The sequence below is a fragment of the Xyrauchen texanus genome, chromosome 11, assembly GCF_025860055.1.
Source record: "Xyrauchen texanus isolate HMW12.3.18 chromosome 11, RBS_HiC_50CHRs, whole genome shotgun sequence".
Lineage (NCBI taxonomy): Eukaryota > Metazoa > Chordata > Actinopteri > Cypriniformes > Catostomidae > Xyrauchen > Xyrauchen texanus.
The window spans coordinates 9554342-9566075 of NC_068286.1; the positions used below are offsets into that span (position 1 = coordinate 9554342).

At 36.7% G+C, this 11734-nt stretch overlaps 1 pseudogene; it reads right to left on the reverse strand.

Moving 5' to 3' along the window:
• Positions 1-6245, reverse strand: part of LOC127652099 (cilia- and flagella-associated protein 58-like) — a 44947-nt pseudogene extending 38702 nt beyond the window's left edge.
• Positions 6246-11734: the final 5489 nt, after the last annotated feature.

The following is an 11734-nucleotide window of genomic DNA, read 5'->3' on the forward strand; positions in this document are numbered from 1 at the left end:
GTGGCAGCTCATTTTAGCTTATCGCGGCACATTTGGCCCATTTTGTGGCCGACCCACCAAACCGCTCGGTTCTCCCGATGGCCAGTCCGCCTCTAATTGGCCACGAAGTGCGTCGGCCCACCGGGAAAATGCCGGTATGCCAGATTACCAGTCCAGCCCTGAGTACAGTCTACGCAGACTGTTTGTGTGTGGCCTAGAACACCAATGTTTGTTCACCTTAAATCTATTGCCAACTCTTCTGTCGTCAAATAGCTATGCATATTTTTGGAATGAGTGAGTAGTTAATTAGAGGCGTTCATACCAGAGCATTCACAAAAATAGAAGCCAGGGAGCTTGAGCAGATGGAAGGATAATTTAGCATGAATTAAATAAAGGATATAAATAAGGATATAAATAAATAAACATGAGTGAGTACAACTGTCCTCCACTACTCTCAATTTAGATAAATTTTGTACAAGCAGGCTTGCCCATCTCATCTGAAATGTCTAAATATTCTCAGATACACAAAGCAAAAATGTTCATGCGCAAGTTGGATTTGACAATTTTAGCAACATTTTTAATTATTCCTTAGACTTTTACCATGTTTAGTTTAGATAGGGTTATTTAGGTGTTTGAAAGCATTGGGGAGTAATTAGCTAAAAGTTTTACACAGCGCTCTGGAAAACTCTATTCTGATTGGTCAATGGCGCCATCTAGCAGTCTGATATCTCTAAGTAACAACCGCACATCCGGGAATTAAGACATATGCGTCATCTTTCCTGCTTCTCGGATCACCGTGCGATCTCTACAAGCAAGTCAATAAAATACTCAAATCAATGTTTCATGCCCATTTATTTATTTATTTGGCAGGTCGTCTTGTATTAAAATGCATAATGAGCAGTCAGACAGTCATTATTTACAAAATATACACCAACAGAACGCAAACCAGGGGTGGAATTCAGCCATTCAGTAATTTATTACTTCTCAAATAATACATAATTTAAATGTAAATCAATCTTTTATGTCTATTTATTTCTTTATTTGATTTGATTAGTAGCTGTGTAATTAGTGAGATAACGTCTGACTATTCTGACTCATTATCCCTTACAAAGTGATGTTACTAACTTAAACACATTTTTCAGGAATGTGACAATATAACTTTTCTAGTAACAAGCTCTGATTTCAGATGAAAATTGGTGTAAAGTGACTAAAAAGTGACATTTTATTCAAAACTGTATTGCGCACACACTCAAATTAGTGTTGGGAAATTAGATTAATTTTAGTGAATTGGTCTGTTTGGACATTTCATTTAAATTAACTAGTTAAAAAAAATTATAATAATTTCCCAGATAAGAGATTTAGAGTATCTGTGTGGTATAGGGCCTGTACTGCATTTGTTTTCTTCTTGGTAGCGACATATTTTGTAAATTATTGCTGGAAACAGAAAAGACCAGAATCATAGGACAGTATGTGCCAGTTAGAGAGAAAATAAAAGAGATGGAGTGGAAAAGAAAGAAGATAGATGAAAAATTAAAATTAGACAAAGCATTCATTGTTTGAATGTGGTTACTGTCTGTTCTGTTCTCCTTCTAAATGTATTACCTCTGTTTAGAAACAGAACCAGAAAAAAGAAAAATGAGAGAGGTTGTGAAAGGAAAGTGATAACTCTTCCCTGAAGTTCAAGTGTAATGTTGGCTGAGGTTTCTTGTACCAAACGCAGTTTTAATTGTATTATAATATCCACCATTTTTCTCTGACCCTTAGATTTAAACAGGCTTTAACAGGTTTTGCAACTGTACCCTTAAGAATTATACGTAGTTAGGGCATATGAATGTGGAATATTATTCCAATACAATACAAATTAAATGAACAGCTTAAAATAGTTCAGTTTGATGGATAGTCCAGCTGAGTTGAGAACCACGTTGAAAGGTTACTCTAAGTTTGAGCGAGTGTGTCCTCTTGCCTCTCTCCAGTCCAGTGATCTGATTCTTGAGTGTGTCTCTCTGTTTCTCCACCTCCATCTTCTTCTCCTCCATCTGACTGAGTCTCGTCTGCTTTGACTGGATTACCTCATCCTCTTTCATCTAAACCGCACAGGGTACAAGACATTACTGTGTGTGTAATGGAGACTTCAAATTTGTCTGAGTAAATGACTAACTATATCAAGGTATAAGTGTGTTAAGTGTCTCAATTATAGCCTTAATGGTCTCATGCATTTACACAGCAATTACAGTAGCATACACAATGTTATAAGATTAATGTTTACAATATAAAATTACAAATGTAGACATGTGAAATTAATAAAAACAAAAACAGTATATGCTCTATCGTGACAACAACACAGTTTAAGGCTGCTCTGATGCTGCATTGTATTTACATAGAACCAAAGCAGCATCTGAACTGCCTTTGGGGCTGAGATGAGCAAGCACAGCACAGACTGGCTGTGCAAAGACACCTTAAGACATTTTTTTTTTTTTTTTTTTTTTATTTAAAAAAAAGTTATGCTTAATTATCTCAATTATTACAATGAAGACAACTTAAATATGAAAAGTTGATAATTGTTTGAGAAACGTCTGAACATAGGCTTGCTTCGGGTAGTCAAAACTTGAAAAAAAAGGATGTAAGTTATTTTTAAGCAGAATGAACATTGTAGACATTTACTATTTGTTTGGTTGAGCCTAAAGCTCCCTTTAATGTGGTCTAGATCATTTAGGCATGCTTATATGGTGCCTATACTTTCATATATAAAAAAATGCCTGTAAAGTCATTGAGTGGGTATTAAGACAGCAAGGCAAGCTGCCTTATACTAGTAGGTTTCAGACACTGTCACTGTGTGGTTATCACAGTGCTAAAACTTTGCCCTCTAGTGGCCTAAATGAGGATTGCATCATTCATTTAAACAGTTTACTTGCATGGAAAAGTGGGAGTGTCTACTACAAAAAGGCAGAATAAATAAGACATGGGAATCTGGTCTGAAGAATTGTTGTGCAAATGAAAGTTAACACTGTCTTTGAATTTGAATTGAGTCTGATCTACATCCTGAAGGCTCTGTCTCTTTCTTTCTCCTTCTCCCTCCAGTGCGCCGTTGGAAACGAAGAATAGAAGAAATCCTCGCTTTGTTTATACTCTCTGTGAAACAGCTTCCTACTGTGGCAGAATTTTAGGCTGTGTGTTTTTGTCTGTTTTTCATTGGTCAACAATACTTTACTACAAATGATATGGCAATATTAAACAGAAAACTCAACAATACAGCTACAGCATATCCTGCAGAGATGTGCACTGAACCCGGCGATCACCTACTAGAATCAAGCCACTTCAATACAAGCCAGAACAAAGAGAATACAGGGCATTTCATTAAATTTAACATTTGCTGTATTAACCCCCACTGTGATTCAGTTAGACGCCTGGCGGAATTTCTGAGCAGGAAAGATCCATCAACAGTCTGATGGGGGAGAGGATGAGGAGCGTAAACCTTCATCCTCTAAGGCTCTAATTATAGAAGAGTGATACAATTTTGTCAGATTTAAGGAGGCAGAGGCCAGATCTACAAATCTAGAAGATGTCCAGAACTGATTGCCAAGTATGCATCAATTGAAAGCCAGAGTTGTGAGTTATATATATATATATATTATTCAAGGGGTAAGGCTAGAGTTTGTGTTAGTTTATAGTATTTAAAATGAGCTTGTCCTCATTTAATGAAGGTATGTACTCATCTAGCTAAGTAAACGCACGTGTGTGTACTCGTACCTTCAGATCTGATGCTCGATGCTGGTTCTGTATGGAGAGCTGATCTAGGCTGATGGAATTTTGTTCCTTGTCCTGTTAAAGTTCAGTGTTGCTATGTTGTATGGTGTTCTGTTTCCTTATTGGCTTTCTCATTCATGATCTGTCAGGAAGAACACAAATTACTCTCAGGGATCATAGGCACATGTTGTGCATGTATAGTTTCAACCTAGCTATTTCATTCAAAAAAAAAAAGCTAGTTTTCTTCTAGGGGTATTAAGATGGGATGTCCTACCACATATTCCACATCAGTCCAATCTCTACAATCTCTGTTATAAGTGACATATCACTGAATTCATACTGGTCAGCCCTCACCCCATGACCCCAGATCAGAGTCTCTTACTTTGTGTTCCTGTAGCTATTGTTCCAGTTTCTGCTGGTCCTCTTTTAAACGCTGACTCTGCTGGATCAATTATTTAATTTCTAATTGTTTGGACTCACGGTCTGTTTGAAGCTGCTACACTTCTTTCTCCAACTTCTCCTTCCTCCTGGTCTCTCGATGAACCTTGTTCTGATGCACATGGATGTCCTGCTGGAGCTGTGTGTGTGTGGATAGAGGGCAGAATAATGAGATTTTTCATCTGAATAAATGAATATAAGGTTCTGTATATATAGTGCACAGGAAAAACTCATTTATTTAACCTGGGAGATGACAGTGGAATCATATCTGTCCGTATTTACAGGTTTAAATGCCACATTTAGAGGGATTATTTTCCATTTAAGAAGAGAATTGATTGTAACTGCTAGAAAGTCTTATAGTTTTAAAAAGTAACAATTACATGACTCCATATTTCTAATACTGATTTGCTGACAATGTTTTCATTAAAATGAAAAGAAAGAAAGAAAGAAAAAGCAGTAAAGCACTCCCAATTTTGAAACCAGTTATTAAAGTGTCAATTACAACTTTAGTTAATGTTGGTATTATTGTGTGGGGGAATGATAAATATATAATTTTTTTTATATTTCTAATGATCAAGCTTTATTACAGGCATTCACTACTCAAGTGGTGCATTCAATTAATAGGCCCGACCAGTTTTCTCTTTCAGGCTTATGCAATTAATTGCATGCACTGATTAGGCATTGCAGTGCTTGCAAGGTATCTCTGTGTTCCTATTATTCAAACACAAGTTTATTTTATAAACTTTAGACTTTTTATGAAAAGTGAAATTAATTATTTGAGGCCACGTTCACACTAAAACATTTTCCAGTCGAAAAGTCAATTTTCCATTTCCCAACGTCAGTATGCTGTACTAGAGAGCACTTTTGAAAGTTTCCATTTTCTATGGAGGCAAACGGCATTCCTGTGTGGATAAGAGGTGTAAAAGTCACATAATCAATGTGTTGTCAACTGAAAACCTATAAGTCTAGATGTGGCCTTACAAGTTTTAATTAGTATAAGGTAAGGACCTTATTGAAACTCACTATTATTAGACTAATATTGTTGTCTTTTTGGATGAAAGACTGAAGGAAGACTATAGATCTGCTTTGTTCTTTTAATGCTTAAACACTATAAAGTCTTTTGTTAGATTTCGGTCATGAACGACTCAAAACGATTCACTGACTCACTCATAGCACATAAGACGCTCATTTGTCGCCACCTAGTGACATTTGGGGTCACTGAACTAATCAGTTATTCAAATTTAACAAATTTGGGAAACAGAAGCAAGCCTCACCAACATACTCTTTATTTTGCTGCTAATTCTGCACAATTGTAAAACTTGAATAAACTTGAATCACTAAAATAGCTGGAATTGGTGCTTTTAGCTTATAATTAAAACAAATATCCACAGAAAATGTTTTTGTTGACCAGTGATTGTCTTACCTTTTTCGCCCCTCATGAGTTTGCATTCCTGTATTTGTTGTGGCATTGCAAGATCTTATCTACAAATTAGAAAAGAAGAGGAAATGCAAATCTAGTTATCCTGTAAACTCACAGACATAATGTCACCTCAAGAGCCAGGGGTATCACAATAACTTTTTCTGTAGGACCTGAGAGATCATGTCCATTGCTTTGTTCTTGTCAGCCTCTATCTCCTGCTGAGTGATGGTGGCTTTAGTGAGGTTCTCTCGACGTGTCACCACCTCTGACTGCAGCTTGCCCCTCTGCTTGGTCAGATCTTCTTTGAGCTTTAATAGATAGCCCATGCTAGAAACAAGAAGGTGTATGAAGATGCTTTGTTCTTCATTGCCACCAAAACCCTTCAGGAATGCTTCAAGAACGTTACAGCTTCTCTGAAGTCCATCAATCATCGAGATAAAAGGGTGCATGATACTTAACTGGGTTTCAACTTTTAATTCAAAAGGAATTCTGAGAATAGGCTAAAAACATATAATATCAATCACCTGTGTCCTTGGTCCTCAGAGACACCAGCTCCTTTTTCCACAAGATGGTTGAGATTGGTTATGTCCTCATTTAGATTTTTGATCATTTCTTTTGCCTGCAACTCCTTTCCATTTCCTATCGAGGCCAATGTTACATTCATAACAACCACATCATATAATAATAACGGTGGTATGTGTTAGATGTAGCAGTTAATGGAAAAGCTCTTTAATGTGAGTAATTATATGTAATATGTATACTAAAGTTTGTCAGTAAACAACACTAATTTTTGTGAATTATAATGTCTAAAAAAGAAAATGTTTTATTATAAACAGTTATAGCAGATTTGTACTGGGTTGTTCACATTTCCGCTGCCATAAAGGAACATGTTAAACAAAAATAGGAACCACGTAGATTTTTGTAATATTAGTACCAAACCTGACCTGAAATAAAATACACTTAGAAGAAGAGATAACTGTTTACAGTGATGTACAGTTTAATTGATCTGACATAAAAGTACTGTATGTCCCTAAAACCAAAATGTAAGTATGACTATTTAACTCACTCAAAACAGGTATTTTAAAAATATAATTTGTTGTGATCTCCTTTGAAAATGTTATTTTGGGGGAGATTCAGGATTGTATTGTGCTTTCACAAACCTGATATGCTGTAGTGAGTGGATTGTGCATTGAGTTATTTTTGATTTATGTAAATTATACATAACATTTAAAAAATTCAAGAGCATATGTATTTGTATGAGCCCATTATTATCCCATTTGTTTCCTATTTTCAAACATCATTCAAGTAGAACATAGCCTACATATTAAACAGGAGGAAAGGCTCCTCATTACCATTGTTAGGTAAATGTAGATAGTCTTATATAATAGTACAACTAATAAAAAATTAATAAATAAATACTATTTATGAAAAAAACTTTTAACCACAACTACCACTATTGATATAAAAATTCGGTCTTATAGATTCTTCCTATAAAATATTTAATACAGGCGTAGACAGGGGGGGTTACACTTTTTTTTCATGTATAACTTGCACGTGAAATGAATGAATGAGAGGAAATCTCCTATGTTTTAGCGTAGTGAGTGGAGTTTTCAGACGGTCCCTTAAATCTGCGAACCGAATGTCGAACGTCAAATTTTGCCGCGCTAAATCAGTGAGGCCTGCGACATCCAGCTGGACAGTGAGTATGGCGCGGAAAGAGCAGTAGAGACGGAAAATAAAGCAGGCAGTAGCGTTATTGTCGCAGAATATTGAACATATGTTCAAAAAGACTGCCACACAGGGTACGGTTGTTGTACTTGTTAAGCAATTTGACAACATTGTAAATATTTTCAGTGCATCAAAAAGCGTGCTCGTTAAGGTACCAGCAGACAAGCTAATCCAACACAATTTATCGCAAAACAAGTCACCAAAATGAAGCATTTGAACCTCATAATTAAATTCAAAATGAGGTGAAAAATTGCAAAAAGGTCCACTATTTGAAAAAAGAATGAGGTGAAAAAAGGTTATGCATATGAGCTCACGTCACTTCTGTAACAGTCTGTAATCTTGACTTCACCCAGCAGCTAAACAATTTGCATAAATACATTTGAGTGAATAAGATGTGATAAAATGTGCTCACCCAAAAGTTGTTGGTTCATGTTTTGGAGAGGAGTGAAACTGTGTCCAGACAAGCTTAATCCTTGTGCGTCGATAAAATAAGTTACTCAGAGGTCCTTAGAGGACAAACATGTCTGTGTCAAAAAACTGCCATAAAAATATAATATATTCATATTATTTTCCACTTTCACTGACTTTAAATGCCAGTTTGTTTGTTTTTTTACATGCACACACACACACAAATTTCTCAATACACACATACAAAACACACACTGACATCCATATTAACACACCCAAACAATTTTAGCTGCATCATTTATTCAATTGGCCTGCAGTGCTCTATAATACAGCAAACAGAAAATGGGGGAAAAGCATGTATTTGCTCCATAGGCTAAACATGAGAAAAATGGCACCATCTGGTGGAAATATAAAAAATTAAAATTTTGAAGCCAGGGCTCCGTATTGAAAGCATAATATAATATAATATTGCAGTTTTAATTGGTTTCAATGGGGACATTTTTGTACTGAAGGTCGTGAGTGTAACTATTCTGTGTACACAGTGTATTATAGAAACTGAGGTTAAAATATAAAAATATAAATGCCAAAATGATAGAAAAAGCAAACATGAAAAAGACAAAACTGTCCTGAAGTTCGCACAAGATTTAAACATGTGCGCTCCTCCAGGATGATCCAGCTGATGCTGCTGCACGTGTTGAGTGTTTGTTAAACTCACCGCTGAGTTTTGCTCAGATGTTTACCATGATTTTATAAGAATCATTTGGAAGGTCAGATAAAAGTACTTGGCGGACTGCATCAAATCACTGACTTACATTAAATATAGACATTGCATCGCACCAGGAGACTCGGAAAAGTGGGGGTATGCAAGAAAAACTTCTGGTACTCTGTAAAGCAAATTATAGAATTGCAGGTACTGCGCACTGCCCCACGTCAAGCACTGAATTATTCAGATTGTAGTATAGTGTAGAAGAAAAAAAAGCTACAGTATTAACACTGGCTTGTCTTCAGTGAGGCCACAGCAAAAAGAATGGTGTGTGTGTGTGTGCGTGTGCATGCTGGCGTGTGCTGGCTTCGTCTTCACCAACATTCACGCCCAACCCTGTGTTTTGGTCACCAAGGATACAGGTCCAGCCACAACCTTCTGTTCAATTATTTTGCATCAGGAAGGGACTGTAATGAGGCATAGCGCTATCAATACCAACAGAGCAATTTACAGAGTGACTATTTTTCTCAAGAATAAGGCATCTGATTTGGAGAACAATGTGTCAAATTTAATGTTCTTGTTACGTTATTAGTGAGTGTATCCTAGTTTGTTTATGTGTTGTCCTTTACACTAGGTGGCAGCTTCTCAAACTGCAAAGTCCTGTAAAGAAGCATAATGAACAGCGTAGAATCAGTATTAAACATTTAGAATGTTTCAGTGCTCTGGAACAATTTTGCAATTGATCAGTGCCTTGACTACTGAACTTGGGAGCTACTGAGACACTCCTTAGGTTTTGGAATAAACCCCTGCTCACCATTCACTTGCATCATATGGACCTAGAGAGCTGAGATATTCTTCTAAAAATGTATGTTATGCAGAAGGAAGAAAGTCATACACATATGGGATGTGGGCAGGGGTTAAATTGGAATTTCGGAGGTGGTGGAACCCTAAAAATTCGGGTGATGTCTAAATATGGATTTTTTAATAGGCCTGTTTGGTATGTAATTCATAGAGGTTTTTTCTTTCAAATGAATCGATTTGACTGGGATTCTGTTTTAATTATCTGTCTATCATTATTTATGTGTCATTATTCAACTTAATTATAAAAATGCATAATTTCATGGAAAATTTGGTTTTGTACATGACACTGATCTGAGCTAAAGATGCACAGATGCAAAGATGGAATTGTTGTCATTTAAAGGCTTATTTGAAATATGTTATTTGATTGCAATCTTGACCAACCGTTTTGGAGAGTCGCATCTCAATGCCCTAAGGCTGTCTACACTGGACACATCAAAGGGAAAGCAAACGTTCTAAACCACTTATTTATCTTGTTTGCAGAAGTAGCGCCAATGTGTGCAGCACAAAATAAAACGTAGCATCCATTTACTGTTAGTGCTACAAGGCGTGACGTGATGGATGCATCCAGTGTAGACAACATAATTGATTATAATGGGACCGATTTGCTTTTGTCTCATCCCACCCATTTGTTGCATCGCTAGCGTTTGATATTGAAGGGAGTGACTTGCCTTAAGATGGACTTTGATGAAACACAGTCATCACTCTAAATATTGCCAAATCCATAGGTCTGTATAATTTAGGACCTATCCACAGTTTTCCTTAGCAATCACTGGATGGCGCCATGATGATTCGAATTGCCTGTTTTCTGTTTATGGTCTTGAGATGCAATGTAAAAACTACCAAAATGAGCAATCCAGAAGGACAACAAGAACCATTTAAGTGTTATTTTGTGTCAAAGTTGGTTTCATGCTCAACCTGTGCAGTTGTTGGCTGTCATAACAAATCAAAGTAATGATATCATTATCAACATAACTCACTTCGGACCATCGCTTCATGACATCTACACACTCAGGTGAGCCACTGTTAAAAACAAACGTTCATCTTGACTCATGAAGTATCAGCGCAATAGAGTCACATGTTTTTTGGACACTTTTTACAATAGTAATACTTTAAACATTGCATTACCTGGTAAGAATATACACTGGGTGAAAACACTGGAGACTGGAAAATGAAAACAGGTGAATTGTAGAACACAACCACGTTTAGGAAAAAGGTGGATAGGCCTATACAAAAAAAAAAAAATCATGTTTTTTTTTATTTATTAAAGGTTCAATTCAATTTAATGTAGTTTTGTTATGAAATTAAAATGCATAATTTTGTATTATTTATTTATTTATTTATTTTGTGTCTCTGTGTGTGTGTGTGTGTGTATGTACATTTTGCTTTTGTTTTAGTAATCTTTGTTGTACTTGAGTTTAAGGCAGTTGCTAGACTAGGAAAAAAAAATGACTGATAAATCCTGTATGACCAGGGAGATTACATGTAGCCTACATTTCAGAAAGTATGTCGTATGTATGTGCCGTAATACTGCCTGATGTTGTTTGTTTAGAATCATTGCCCGATTGGCGAATGAATCACTCTCTTGAGTCGGTTCTTTTCATTGGGTTAGCGTCCAAACGGTCTGAATCGTTTCATTATTCAGATTGAACAGCTCACTCGTGCTGAGGTTTTTTTTTTAAATAGTTTAAAAATTTAAGCATTTTCTCACTTCGTAAAACAGTAATGGGATAGGTTACACTTTTTTTTATTGGGGATTTGCCAAGACCCCAGTACTGCTACTAGACGCGCCCATGCTTGAACTCCACATTTCTGACATATAGCTCTCTGCTATGCATCAAAACTTACGAAACACGCCTATAGATTATCGCATTATATAATAACGAGGATGCTCCTGTGCTAATCGCCGAGGCAGGATATGTGATCTCATCGTGGAGACAGATATGCGTTAAATGCCCGCTGGAGTCGTGCGTCAAAAAACGGTCCAAAAGCAGGATGCCAAAAAATATCCTATAATAACGTAGTTAGCACATCAAACCGATTTTGAGATGATCTACTTATAAATCTCCGATTTACTTCGATTTCTATTTACTGCAATCCTCCTTGTGTGTCTTGATTTGTTTGAGATTTGTGTGATTTCCCGAAGCGCAAACGCGCGTGTCCACCTGCAGCGCGAGCGCGTTTGGACAGCTGGTGTCTCTGTCGATGACAGAGAGAAACTTTAGCATCTGTAGTCGCTATCACACCCGACTTGTCACCGACATAATAGCGTCAACAGGACGATCAGGGTGAGTTGTTAAAACCTGACGCTTGAAGTGCAACATCTGGAGCTCAGCAGCAGAAATGGGCAACAGTGTGTCCGGAATCACAGCACTACATATGGGACAGCAGAGCAGATTTCACAGACTTCCAAACTCACAGAAAGGTCAGTTGCTTAAGTTCGTTCTTTATATTTT